Source organism: Parambassis ranga, chromosome 22 (genome assembly GCF_900634625.1).
Source record: "Parambassis ranga chromosome 22, fParRan2.1, whole genome shotgun sequence".
Taxonomy (NCBI): domain Eukaryota; kingdom Metazoa; phylum Chordata; class Actinopteri; family Ambassidae; genus Parambassis; species Parambassis ranga.
This window is the reverse complement of record NC_041042.1, coordinates 19,375,774-19,390,688: the sequence shown is the minus strand read 5'-3', so window position 1 is coordinate 19,390,688 and position 14,915 is coordinate 19,375,774. Positions and strand designations below refer to the sequence as shown.

At 40.7% G+C, this 14,915-nt stretch overlaps 4 non-coding genes across 4 annotated transcripts; all 4 read left to right on the top strand.

Annotated features, from left to right (window-relative positions):
• Positions 1-305: 305 nt before the first annotated feature.
• trnat-ugu (transfer RNA threonine (anticodon UGU)) lies at positions 306-379 on the top strand. Its single transcript has one exon. It is a non-coding gene; the product is annotated as a tRNA-Thr (tRNA).
• Positions 380-1,316: 937 nt separating this feature from the next.
• On the top strand, positions 1,317-1,390 carry trnat-agu (transfer RNA threonine (anticodon AGU)). The gene has a single exon. It is a non-coding gene; the product is annotated as a tRNA-Thr (tRNA).
• A 330-nt stretch (positions 1,391-1,720) lies between these two features.
• On the top strand, positions 1,721-1,794 carry trnat-ugu (transfer RNA threonine (anticodon UGU)). Its single transcript has one exon. It is a non-coding gene; the product is annotated as a tRNA-Thr (tRNA).
• A 939-nt stretch (positions 1,795-2,733) lies between these two features.
• On the top strand, positions 2,734-2,807 carry trnan-auu (transfer RNA asparagine (anticodon AUU)). The gene has a single exon. It is a non-coding gene; the product is annotated as a tRNA-Asn (tRNA).
• The last annotated feature ends 12,108 nt before the right edge of the window (positions 2,808-14,915 follow it).

Genomic DNA, 14,915 nt, shown 5'->3' with positions numbered 1-14,915 from the left:
ATGGGATGCAGATCACACTTGTTACACTTGCTGTAGGGTGGCAGTGTAACTAATGAACATGAGGCTGAAAACAAATAATATTAATCAGTTACTATTATCACCTTCTATTCCATAAGAAAAAGAATTGCATCCTTATGATGCACTGTCATGCAAACTTGCTTAGGACGTCAAAGTGCTGGCATGCCAGCACTGACCAACACACTCTTTTGTATGTCAACTTTTGTAACTTTATAGACAAAGCATGAGTAAGACAAGTTGTAGCGACCATCCCGGATTCCAGTATAATAGTATGTAGCATACCTCAAGGTGCTGTGGCTTAGTTGGTCAAAGCGCCTGTCTTGTAAACAGGAGACCCTGGGTTCAAATCCCAGCAGTGCCTTTCTGATTTTTTGTGCAAAATATGTTTGTGGTCTGTTTTTCGTTACAGGCCAAACAACTAATTGGGCCATCCTGGACTCCCAGCGACTACTCATTGCTGTATCAGGTGCTGTGCCATAGTTGGTTAAAGCACCTGAAATTATTGTGGTGTGGATCAGACATGTTGATGAAGATTCTCAGTAATCTAGGTCATTTTCATTCAAAACGGTTGAAGTGAGGCAACTGGACTTTTGGAGTTTTCTTGAAGACATTTCTCTGCTCCTCCAAGCAGCTTCACCAGTTCTAACTCTTTGGTGGGGAAACATGATTTATATGTGGTGGAGGACCTCAGTGGGTGGGTCTGTGAGAAACTCACCAACAGTAGCTGTAAATGTCTCCATAGTTACCTGTGTTGGTCTGACTGTCTGTGTCTGGTGTATCTAACCACTGGTTATAACGACTATGAAACTACAGGGGGGCTGTGGTGGCGAGACAGGCCGATAGTCCATTGTTCTTGCTGGGCACATGTGACTTGGAGTGAAACTTTGGAGCTCTAGTTGATGGCCCATCGTTAGGGTTTGAATGGGGGTGAAACCTGCTAGGAAGGGATGAAAGGTAATCTATGGAGTTTAGTGCAGTGAGGAATGCTTTGATCTCTATATTAGCTGTACTACCAGCTTTATCCAGGAGGGGCCATTCTGTGTCTCTATGGACTCCCTAAGATACACAAAGATGGAGTTCGTCTTAGACCCATCGTATGCAGCGCTAATTCAGTTACATATAATGTGGCCAAACATCTAGCAGTCATCCTGTCTCCATTGGTGGGCAACACACCACACCGTGTACCCAACTCACAGGACTTTGCGGATAAAATCAAACAGATTATAATGGACAGATGACACCATGGTACCTCTTGATGTAACTTCGCTTTTCACACAGCTCTCTCCAATGCTGCATCAGGCGCTGTGGCTTAGTTGGTCAAAGCGCCTGTCTAGTAAACAGGAGATCCTGGGTTCAAATCCCAGCAGTGCCTTTGTGTCTGCTTTCCAGATATTTTAATGGGATGCAGATCACACTTGTTACACTTGCTGTAGGGTGGCAGTGTAACTAATGAACATGAGGCTGAAAACAAATAATATTAATCAGTTACTATTATCACCTTCTATTCCATAAGAAAAAGAATTGCATCCTTATGATGCACTGTCATGCAAACTTGCTTAGGACGTCAAAGTGCTGGCATGCCAGCACTGACCAACACACTCTTTTGTATGTCAACTTTTGTAACTTTATAGACAAAGCATGAGTAAGACAAGTTGTAGCGACCATCCCGGATTCCAGTATAATAGTATGTAGCATACCTCAAGGCGCTGTGGCTTAGTTGGTCAAAGCGCCTGTCTTGTAAACAGGAGACCCTGGGTTCAAATCCCAGCAGTGCCTTTCTGATTTTTTGTGCAAAATATGTTTGTGGTCTGTTTTTCGTTACAGGCCAAACAACTAATTGGGCCATCCTGGACTCCCAGCGACTACTCATTGCTGTATCAGGTGCTGTGCCATAGTTGGTTAAAGCACCTGAAATTATTGTGGTGTGGATCAGACATGTTGATGAAGATTCTCAGTAATCTAGGTCATTTTCATTCAAAACGGTTGAAGTGAGGCAACTGGACTTTTGGAGTTTTCTTGAAGACATTTCTCTGCTCCTCCAAGCAGCTTCACCAGTTCTAACTCTTTGGTGGGGAAACATGATTTATATGTGGTGGAGGACCTCAGTGGGTGGGTCTGTGAGAAACTCACCAACAGTAGCTGTAAATGTCTCCATAGTTACCTGTGTTGGTCTGACTGTCTGTGTCTGGTGTATCTAACCACTGGTTATAACGACTATGAAACTACAGGGGGGCTGTGGTGGCGAGACAGGCTGATAGTCCATTGTTCTTGCTGGGCACATGTGACTTGGAGTGAAACTTTGGAGCTCTAGTTGATGGCCCATCGTTAGGGTTTGAATGGGGGTGAAACCTGCTAGGAAGGGATGAAAGGTAATCTATGGAGTTTAGTGCAGTGAGGAATGCTTTGATCTCTATATTAGCTGTACTACCAGCTTTATCCAGGAGGGGCCATTCTGTGTCTCTATGGACTCCCTAAGATACACAAAGATGGAGTTCCTCTTAGACCCATCGTATGCAGCGCTAATTCAGTTACATATGATGTGGCCAAACATCTAGCAGTCATCCTGTCTCCATTGGTGGGCAACACGCCACACCATGTACACAACTCACAGGACTTTGCAGATAAAATCAAACAGATTATAATGGACAGAGATGACACCGTGGTATCTTTTGATGTAATTTCACATTTCACCCAGCTCTCACCAGTGCTTCATCAGGTGCTGTGGCTTAGTTGGTTAAAACACCTGTCTATTAAACAAGAGATTCTGGGTTCAAATCCCAGCAGTGCCTTTTATTTATGTTTGGTGCCATTGCTTTTTTTAAGACTTCTACAGTATGTATCAAATTTCTTATAGCGTTTGTGGTGCAGTGTCATACATGAAACCTTTGTGTAAAATATTTGATTTGATCTGATTGCGGTGTGACCTGAACATTAGTAAACCATCTGCTCCTTCCTGAAGCCTGTTGTGCAGTGGCTTGATGGGTAACTGCCTGCTGCTGCAACTCGAGAAAAGCAGTAAAAGCCAGATGCAGGTTTTGTTGTTAAAGTTGTACATTTAACTGTATAGTGATTTTTTTCTTCTCCCCTAACTTCTCAAACGTACTCAAATTGCTTGTAAGCAACCTAGGGTTAGGTGTCTTGCCCAGGGACACATCAGTATGCAGCCAGAGTGGTATCGAAACACCAACATTGCAGTTAGTGGACAAGCTCTCCTGCCAGCATTGATAACAGTATGTGATTTTGAGCAGCTTCTCCACATAGTCTCAGACCACTAATGAGATGTCTGGTTCTTATTCTGCTAGATCGCCCTTCCTAATATGTATTATCTGTAGCACATAAGGCCAAACATCAGTATAGTTTCCAACGTATAATACGTTGTATAATAATTGATGTACTTGGCTGCTGCAAACATGTAAACACTTAAATGTTTCACTTTGTCTTTGCTTGCATCATTTCTTTATTGATGTGTGTGTGTGTGTGGATGTTTAGAGGAATGAATGCTTCTGTCACTAATACTATATCTTTGATTATGTGGAGGTTTTACTGCAGTAAAGAGATGTGATCTGAAAAAGCTTGGTCAAATTACCTGACGTGAGAATTTTAGATGCACTTCTATACAAGGTGTTTCGGTATTAGTGCTGGGGGCAGCCTAAAAGGGTGAAAAGAAGGTACAGATTTAAGTAATTCTTTATTGTCTGAGATAAAAGTATTTGACAGAGATGTAAAGTAACAAAGTATTTGAATACTTTTACTCTAAAACATTTTCTATGAGCAGCATCGTTACTTAGCACACAGACACACCCGACCGCAGACTTCTGTGCAGCACAGAGGCTTAATGAGCATATACCTCTCTAAGAGGAGGCAGAGACCGAGAGGAGGTGGATGCTTCTCAGTAGAGTGCATTGCTGACCCACATGTAACTACAGTGTTTGTGTTAGAGGACACCTCTACTAAGACTGGGAGGCAGCGCCGGGCAAGTTACGCCACCATATGTGAATGGATTGTGGATGCGTGGACTAATGTATCTACATTGACTGTTGTCCAAGCTTTTGCGAAAGCTGGCATAATTTCTGAACAGCCAGCCAGCAACGACAGTGTCTCTGACAGTAATGAGAGGGAAGCTGGCATGTTTGAACTCGCACAGTTGTTTACTGTTTATTGTACATTGTTTCAATTCAGTTCGACTGAACTCACTGATTTGCTCCCGTTACCTTTTTTTTTGGGTAGAACGTATGTTTTTAGCGTAGCATGCGCCTTATGGTGCAGAAGCTCCAGAAGCTTTGGAAAATGATAAAGATCTGTAATACATGATCAGCTTTATGTATGCAGTACTTTAACCAGTGAATTACATAAATCGGTAAACCAAAATGACCATAGTGCAGTGTACAGAGAAGAGTTTGAATCAATACAGTCTCTTCTACAAATAATTTAAGGGCTTCACAGTGAGTTAGTAACACAACAAACCTAACTAAACTGATTCAGTCTTATTTTCTTCTAAACACAGAGTGTGATAGTGGACTCAATTAAGTGTCTTTACCTCTTCAATTCATAGCAGATGGATAAAATGGCCCTCTGATTCACAGGAATTTTTGGATTCTATTCCTCCTGGTCATTACTGTGGTCAGCTTGCATTAAATTGCATTAGAGGAGCACTAACAGCCTCTATTCCCTCTTCACACACACACAAATCTACCCCACACACAAGTATTGATCTGTGGAGCTCCACTGAATTATGAAAAATGGGTACCAGCCTTAATGACACTTCACCTGAGATAGACTGCCTCTCTCTCCACTGCCTTTGCTAGTGAGGTAAAAACGCATGCACAGGGAAATCAGTGGTAAAATGTTGTCCCAGCCTGTCCCTGTATCTTCTTGCATTGATTAACTGTTAAAACAGAGATATGAAAGAATAATTTATGCTGGAAATGATTAATGGATTGAACTGTGGAGGGTCATTTGGTGCTGTTAAAGACACGAATTGTGGGACAGTCATTTTATCATAGGCAACATTTTCACTCCAAGCAGCATCACTTGTATGGCAATAATGTATATTATATTTATGTTTGCCTTTGAATGACTCACGATGAGGCACATGCACATATGCCAGTAAGAATATAACAAGCTATACTTGGTAGTAAGTAAGCTGGGATCCATTAACCCAACATAAGATTTTTACCGAAGCCTCATGTATCACTGACATTGTTTTAGCCACAGCTGTTGATTACAATGTGTTACAGTATAGCTAAAGATTCATCTGTTTTCTGTACCTGCTTTGTCCTGCCCTGAAGGGTCAGGGGGCTGGAGCAAGGGTGAGAGGTGGGTTACACTCTAGACAGGTCACGAGTATATGCAAAGGAATAACATAGAAAGACAAACAACCAGTTATACTCACAGTATGTTGTAGGAAGTTGGATTGAAAAACCCATTCAGGAGGAAAACATGCAAACTCCACACCAGGAAATTCTTGCTAACCGCTTGCATAACTGTAACACCGTGATCAAAACCCTTAAGAAAGAAAAGGGGAATAACCAAAATACAAACAAAACAAAACAAACCAATCCAGGATAACAATTCAACTCAGGACAAAGAATATTACTAATCATCAAATACAGATTAAATAACACAACTAAATTCTAACACAAAGGTACAATTAAGCAGAAACAAGAAGACTCAGTATGAAGTGGGGCTTATATAGGGCAGGAGGCAGTTGTTCCCAAACAATCTCCAGCACTAACCAGGACACCTGCAACACAAGAGGGGAAAGACAAACACAATTAAGCACATCAAGCTTACTTCAATTAGGATCACCACCAGTGTTTAAACCCCGGAGGATTTCCTGTTCCTTCAATTTGCTCTACTTGTACAAATCATCCCAAGTAGAAATGATTGATAAACTGACAGCTGAAAGAAATACATTTTATACTATAGGGGTAAGGTCACGGTGAAGAGTTTTGATTCAGGGCACACAAAAAAGCAGTGAGAGATTTCCAATGCCTGTAAGTATTTTCCTAGATGATAGCTGATTTGCCATGAGTCTATTAGTGTAATATTGCTCATGTCTCAGTGGCAATGTAGCCCAGTATCTTTATATACAGAGTTGGATCTGAAAATAATACGATGAAGACAAAGGATATGTTCAGCCCATGCAGAAACACTGCCCATTGGAAATGTCCTCTGTTCCATAAGTATAAAAAGCATCAACAACTACAGATGATGCTCCAAATGATTGAAGGCTTATCCCTTATAAATTACAAATTACATATACATAAAAGTAGGGTTGCATTTTAAAATAAGGGGAAAGGAGGGGGTGTATGTTTGTTACTTATATAATGTTCACCATAATATTTTTGTGTATGTTCATTGCAATGCTGGAAATAGTATCACTTCAGACAATGTTTTTGTTTAATTTACTTAACTTGAACAATACTTTGCTACATATCCACCCATCTAGATAACATAACTTATGCCAGCTAAAATTTGCTTTCTTTGCATGCACAGGTACAGCAGAACAAAGTGGTGAGTGCGTGAGAGGGAGAGAGGATTTAATTGGTTGATTTATTGAATATCTGCGTGACGGAATCAACCAAACTGCAACTTGCATCTCCGAAAAATTACAACATTACTATAAGAATATTTTATTGTTTTCTGAACGCATATCTATTTATAGAAGCTGCCGGAATGCTGTACTGGACCGATCTGGCCCACTTTAACCCCGGTGTATAGCTGTCTTCCTTTTCTTTTCTCTCGTCTTTTCACATGTGTAACCTGTCTGCAAATTGTATTGTAGCCGCAACCACCTGAAATGCCCAGATTTGATTGGCTGAGAGTTGTCACGTAGGACGGATAAACTCGTATCTCATATATTTCCTCATGTGCTAAGCCACTATCGTAAAGTCAATGAAAGCTGCGGCAGTTAAAATAGAAGCGCCCCGTCAGGTTTTAAAGAGTAACCTGCTGTTTGGACTATAAGTTCGGGTCCGCATGGGACGGCTTCTGGGTCCGGACCCGGACTGCGGCCCGCCATTTGGTGACCCCTGCCTTATGGAATATAGGGATGACCAAACACAAGGAGTGGAAATATAAATAAGAACAGGTCTGGATTTTTTTTAATTCTGAAAAGTGTCCCAAAAGTGCGAAGATCTAAGAAAACCCCACTTTTCCAACAATTGTTAAAACTTAGTGGACCAGCTCACTTTGTTTCCTCTTCCTTCGACCTTGACTCAGCTCTGTAGGGTCCAGCTCACTGTTCTAATAAGCCTGCACTCTGAGCCTTGTGTGTGTGTGTGTGTGTGCGCATGTAGGGATGTGAATCCCAGTGCGGACAAAAAGGTTAGTTATAGGATGTAGCCTTCCTGGCTCACACAGTGTGTCCTATTATCACCAACATATTGCACTGGTGGGGGAACATTACTCATTCTATTGGCACAACAGCAACAACTGCAGCTAAGCTCTCTGTCATCATCAACACTGACCAAATCAGTCACCTCTGATTCAAAATGTCCACTCATATTCTATTTAAATCGCACATCAGCGTGATTGCACTGAAAGCAAGGTCTATCCACTATTTGATTCTATTTTTATATTCATTTATTTGTTGTATTACGTCATGTCTGTATGACTGTTTTGAGTTGAAATCTCCAACTGTCGCCATGTTGGCAGTGTATGCTTAAACCAGAGATGTCCCCCTTAGAGCACCTGCCTACTTTTATTCATCATACCAAAACTGGCTGCAATTCACCAAGAAGACCATCATGACATAGTCCTCTAGGATTAGGATGGATTGGAGTGTGTTATTCACATCTTCTTCCTGAGAGAAAAGATCAAAGCTCATTTCCTGAATTTAAAGTAATTTTGCCAACAAGATATTAGCATTCAGCAAATGGATGATGATTAGGCAGTGCAGATTATGATTAGATATGATTAGATGGTGACAGGTTATCATCAATGAATGGCAGCTAGAAGCATCAGATAAACTGTATATATAAATCTCTTTAGGGGCTCTACTGCTTGTGGTGAGCAAGGATTTTAATATCTATAAATTCTCTGTTCCAGAGATGACCCATACCATTCAGCTACATTTAGCTCTGTGTGTTGTCTCCCTCCCTCTTTTTGTCTCCCTCTTTTTGTCTCCCCTCCCTCTCTCTTGCTCTCTCCAGGTGCTGACTTCCTGTTTTCCACCTGATCACCTGGTTGTGCAGCTCATTGGCCTGTGGAGTGTGCAGCTGACCAATCCTTCAGGAGGGCAGGCTTTAAAAAGGGCAAAAGACCTGTTGCTTGTTCTCGGTGGATGCAGACGCGGTGGAGAGACTGGCCTGGGAACGCCTCAGGATTCCCATGGAATACCTGGAATAAGTTTCCAGTGAGAGAGAAGTCTGCTTCAGTTCAGGGTGTCCCTGCTTAGACTGCTGCCCCTGCAACCCTGCCCTGGATTAGAGGTTGTAAATGGATGGATAAGATTTGGCAAGGGAGGGGGTGGCCTACGTAGATTGGGGTACCCCATACACTTTGCTTTCATGTAGATTCCTTTTTGTCTAGAAACACTAATCAGAGTGGCCGGTGCTAAGTTTTATTTGGTAGAATGATCTTTTTTGGCTAAGTTAGACAAGCCGTTTTGTTTGTTCTTTTTGTTGTAGAAAGGGTAAGTCAAGGCTTGTTTTGTTGTCTCTTTGTTAGTTCTTTTGGCACTTCCACACTGGTCCCTTCTCCTCCACATCCAAGAGCTGTTTTATGTTTTAAAACCTTTCTGTTTGCCTTTGACTCACTCTTTGTCACTTTGACTCCTGACTTCTTTTGGTTAATATGCTATGACCCCTGGTCACCCTCTAGGCAATACCACAGGAGACATAACAGTGTCTATACAGTATATATACTGTATATATATATATATATATGTGTGTGTGTGTGTGTGTGAATGTATATTGATCAAATCTGTGACATATTTATGAATGTATATTTTTTTGTTTATTCAAGTTAAATGGCTTGCGTATTTATGAAAATTGGTGACATTTAATCGTATCAGCAGTAATCAGCACACAGCTGTGCATCCATCTCCTAATAGATTACAGAGGTTAACCGAAACACACATCTTTTTTTTGTCCTATACTAACCCTCTGCTACACAAGTGTCAAGCTGACAACTGTAATATGCATGCATGTATAAAAGTAACAAACTCATACGCAGACAGTTGGCCTTAATAGATAAATACTGCAAATTTCTAAATCACTAGATGAGGATCTGGTGTTAACCCCACATGAGAGAAAATTGCTGAAGCTGATTTGATGTTAATCTTTTCATGCCTCTCTCTCTCTGGCTGATACTCTTTTTATAGTATAATGAAGAAGCAAAGACACTCCAGAGAGAACTCTACAATGTAGCCTATTGACAGTCAGCAGAGGTAGTTAATGTCTTTCCATGGTCGTCAATGAGTACACTGATTGTTGCTAAGTGGTTTGCTGCAGCACTTTGTTTAAAGTTGTGCTAATGCAGAATCACTCTCGTGGGACACCAAGACATCACAAGTTTAACACAAGTTTAATGGTTCAGAAAGGACCACAAAACTCCTACACATTAACCAATCTCAACGAGAGATTATTTTTATTTTTTCATAGCTGTTATGACCATTAAAAAAGTGTTTCCAGTCTATCTCACCTTTTAAACTCAAAGTTTAAGGGGCCATGTTATGAAGCAACTGTGTACAAACTGCATGCTCATGTGACACTTTTTACATATGCGCTTCATAATTACAAATATTATGCCTCAGACTTGCATTTGACTTCAGTGTGAACATTAATTTCCTCTGAAAAGGCGTGTCACCTGTGTCATCAACAACACAAAATGTCATATTTGTGCAGCTGCATGTCTATCAGGACGACACATAGCTAATTCATATAGGTAAAAACAGCATAGATTGTGACATGCCCATCCTTATTCATGTTGCATGGCCACAAGTAAGATACAAAAGTCAGGATTGATCAGATTAGTCTCCGTACTATCGTTCAAAAGTTTGGGGTCACTTAGAAATTTCTTCCTTTTAATCCTTTTAAAAATCCTTTTTTAAATGAAGATAACATTAAAGTAATCGGACATACAGTCTAGACATTGTTAGTGTGGTAAATGGTGGTAAACTGCTTATTTTACAGGAAACAGTTTTAAATATGTCATCAGTGATTTTGAGGCTAAGAAAACCAGACATCAGTGGTTGTCTTATTGGTTGGTGGTTGGTAGGTGGTATTATTTGTTAATTTGATATTTTGCTTATTGAAATGATAAGGCTTTGTTTTGTGACCCCAAAATGTACCATTTTAAATACTGTCCCAATGGCCAAAGTTGATTTTTCAGATTAGTGCGACCCAGAAGTCAGTCTTAAGTACTTTGTCACTAGTGTCTTTTAAAAAAAATCTGTTTTGACCTATGTGCTTGGCAGTAAAGTGTGAACAAAAATGAACCACTTGAACCACCTGCAGACACCTCTGGGGTGAGGATGTGTCCCTGCTTAGACTGTTAGATGGATGGATCAATGGATTCTCAATTGAATTTGTGAATGACTGAATGATACAGGAACCTTTTTCTTTTACTCTTAGCTGAACTAGTTGACTGCCAAATGTAGTTTCATACTTACACTACAGTTATGGGAGTGTTATTGATCATCCACATATTGTATGAACAGTGCTCCTTGAAAATGTGTGAACCCTTTAGAATTTTCTATATGTATAAATATGACCCAAAAGATCAACTGATTTTCACATAAGTCAGACAGTGACATTGATAAAAGAGAACCCAATCAACCAAATGAACCAGAAATATTTCACTTTGTCATTTTTATTTTTTGTTTAAGAAAATGATCTAATGTTACATATGTATTAGTTGCAAGAGTATTTGAACCTTTGCTGTCACTATCATCTGCGACTCCTTTGTTCAGCAACAGCAACCAAAGGTTTCTGCAAGCCGCTAAACGTTCATCCAGAAAGGTTTGGATTTTTAGAACAGCTTTAGTTCTAACATAGCATTTATCATTCTCCAAGTTGGTGAATATTTTTTTTTCTAATACAGAAGTCGTCCTCCAAATCCAAGAAGATATGTTGAGAGAAACAGAAGTGTGGACAGCTGCTTTTTCAGGGTATGACCCATGATGTGTTCTTTCTTTGTGTGTGTGTGTGTGTCCACAGTTGAAGAGTAAAAAAAAGACGTGCAGCTGCTGAGCATGAAGGACGGTATATCTGGAGGAGGGACGGGTGATAAAAACATCTCATTCAGCGCAGAGAGAGAGAAAACAGAGAGTAGTGACCGGCCTCAGCGACACAAAATCTCAGCACATCTCTCATCCTCCAAACCCTGTGGCTGCTCTCTGTTTTTCTATCACTCTCACAGAATGAGATTCATCTCTGAACATTTGTGAAGATGTCCTTTCAAATCTGCTGCTCTCTAATGACCTCTCCAACCCCTCCCTCCCTTTTTTTACCTCCCCTTCAATCCAGCTTTTGTTGCCTGCGTGTCATTCATCACTGCTGAGACATTTAATGGGAAACCTTTCCGGGGCAGAATCATAAGGAAAGTCATTTAGATTCAATCAGTGCTCAATGAAGATTTTAGAGCATGTGCTATTTCTCCATTATGTAACAGAGTACACTATAGCATGTGGTGAGTGTACACAGTATTAGAGAAATAATGCTGGGTGAGACAAACATGTGCATTTTACTTACTTTAGGAAATGCCCTTTTCCAACAGATAGAGTAGATAGAATAGAATAGTAGATAGATAGCTGTGTGTTTCCAACTTATTGTATGTGAAGGTCCCACCCGTGTGTGTCATGTAACCTTTCGTATTGCACCCTGTCATCAGGTTAGATCGGCTACACGGGCTGTGACACATTCTGACGCACAGCTCGAGCCGGCCTGCAGCAGGAGGTCGTCTTTGCAGGAGTCTATTTTTACATACACAATTCTCCTTCAAAATAAAAGATATATCAACAGCATTGCATCCTTAAAACTCTGTGCTATAGTTTTAATACCTGGGATAATAATAATCAAAACTGGTCCAGAGTATTAATACATATGGCTTTTTAAATATTTTTTATTTATTTATTTTTTTAATATTGCCATCTTTCTTACTGAAAGAAACCTCTCCTGTGAACTAAACACCTGTAAATAAATGCAGGCAGAAAATCCTCACCAACAACCTCAACTTCTCCGCTCAAAATGGAGGATCAGCGACTCAACTTTGAGCCTTTCATGGATTTCTGAAGTCCTCACCATAATAGAGAGTATACTGCAGAGAAATCTCATTGCAGTCTAGAGTCAAGACTCTAGGCGAGAGTAGGAACATAGGCTGTCTTGTAAACCTAGAGCTTTGCCTTCTGCCTCAGCTCCTTCTTAGCTACTACAGGCCCTGCATCATTGCAGATCCCCTTTGTCCTCTTTACCGTCATTCATAACTAAGATACTAGAACTCTTCCACCTGGGACAAATCCCACCGCTTTACCTGGAGGGAGTATGCCGTCTTTTTGCAGGGCAGAACCTCGTAACTTATGATTTGGTGCAAACTGCTTAGCAGACCCTGTACAGGGTATAGCAGGTACAAGAGAATGAAAAAAAGAAAACTTTTATTAAACAAGAGAATGGGTTTTCTTATAATAAATACAATAAAACAAGAAGCAACATTAAAGCAAATATGACTTTATGTGAAGTATGAATTTTAGAAAATGAGGCATGAATAAGGCAGGAGCCATTACAAAAAGATTTGTGCCAGAATCGTCTGCATGGCTTCAGGGGGAAAATTAGTGATACCCTGAATACAGTAAAACTACTGATGTGCTGTGTGTATAATGACTTTTACAATATACTTCAATAAAGACAGGTTTATTTGATTTTAATCCTAGAGTTTTTTGTGTTTAAGTTTTGGGGCAGGCAGCTGTAAATGGAAGTGTGCATTAGTGTGCATGACAGAAGCCATGGTAACCAGGTAATCAGCTTTATTCATCAGGCAGAAGGCCTGCCCAGCAATGACTTTAACTGAAGTTGGAGCAAAACTTCAACATAGGATCTTTTGACCAGCACGTCCCTGTCTGCTGTGGTAGCTGTAGCTGCGGGTGTTTTTACTGATGGTTAACATCAGTGGACTCTTTATTACTGTGGGTTAACTTGCTGCTGCTGGCCTGCATTTAGCACTGCCTGGATATGACTTGACTTCCAAAGCACTGTCATATAATTATTAACGGTCTACATTCAGTTGAAGAGTCTAAAAGTTGTGGTACAGTAAACCTTGACAGAAAGAGATATTTGTTTAGTTTTTAATCATGCTCTCAGTAGATAAGTGGAATTTAGATGTGCTTGAAGTGCCCTCGGTGCAGTTCGACTATACCCGTCAGACTTGACACTGTTCTTTTACATTATCAAACTAATTAAGGCTGCAGGCGTCCTGCAGGCATGGTTTCATTTATTAGGAAGTCCTATGATATCATCATCAAATAATGGCATGTTTGCACAGACAATGAAGGCCTCCATAAAGAATGCACAACTTTAAAAAAGTAGTGTGTAGCCTGATAGCTCTCGTAATCTATCTAATCCACTCTAACTTCAGGGAGTCAAAAAAGGGCAGGGGATTAATTTAAATGATGGCTATTGATTGAGGCATTAGACTTTCAAACTGTCTGAGAGGAATTAAACTGTTTGCGAATGTGCCTGAAATATCAAACGTGTCTCTGTAGTGGAGCGCGGGGAGGGAGAGGAGCACATTACAGCCTCTGCAAGGTAAACTGAAACGCCAGCTGGATGCCTGAAGCGATGCCACTGCTCACGGCTCACACAGAGGCTAAATCACACGCAGTGTAGTCAGAGGAGCTTCTGCTGCTGGGAGACACCCAGGCAGCTTTGATGTAGGATGTATGTTAGTGTGATGTCAAGGACGAGCTCCTCCGTTTGCATACAGATGTTTCAAAGCTTATCGTGTGGAATCTCAATCACATTAGGGTGTGACTGTTGCAAAGTAGTCAACATGTTCTCACAGATGGACGTCGGCTGCTTTTAACCTACTGAAAACACAACATGGTATTGTTTTTGTAGCCAAAATAAGGTCAGTTGGAGCTGTCAAGGATCTGTAAAAACGTACCTATCATCTCCCAGTTGGACTTCTGGAACTCCCTGTATATGGGGATGACTCAGTCCAACCAGCTTTTTTTCATGAATCCTTGAAAACAGAACATGTGTGTATTTTCTACCTGTATCTCTGTGTTATTATAGGGGCTGGAACATCCATCATGGTAGCCAAAGATGACCATGGCAAGAAGTAAAATATGAACTATGATCCCCAGGACTCCTATGTGAGGCCTTCTGCATGGCCTGTACCACTACCATCTGTGAGACTCCCAGGCCTCACTTCCAGTTTTGGTTTTGCAGTGTGCTGGGACCTGGGAGTGGTCTAACAGGAAGATCGGCTGGCACCTCTACTTTCTTTTTCTTGAGGATTTTGGGTTTTGTAATTTTTTTCTGGTTTTTGCTTTGTTTCATATTCATGCAGGTCACACATGCTACTGACCAACCATGACCATAATTCATTATTGTACTGAGTTTTCTTAAATACATTTCTTGATTAGGCACATTCTTGTTTGGTCTCCAGGTTTGTCCTTTCTATTAGCCAGGCCGTGACACATCCCCAGCCTTAACATATACTTTTGCAGCTGTAATGTGGTCTGTTTTGCCTATTTAGCAACCAAATGTTGGTGTTTCAGATGTTAGTAATAAAACAACAGCAGATCACTCCAGTCCTGGCTCACCTTTACTGGCTTCATTTAAAATATAGAATAGCATTCAAGCTTTGCTTCAAAGTTGACTTGGATACTCAATACATCACTGTCATGTTAATTCTGCTCTCAGCTCTCAATAATTCCTCACTCACTCAAAAAT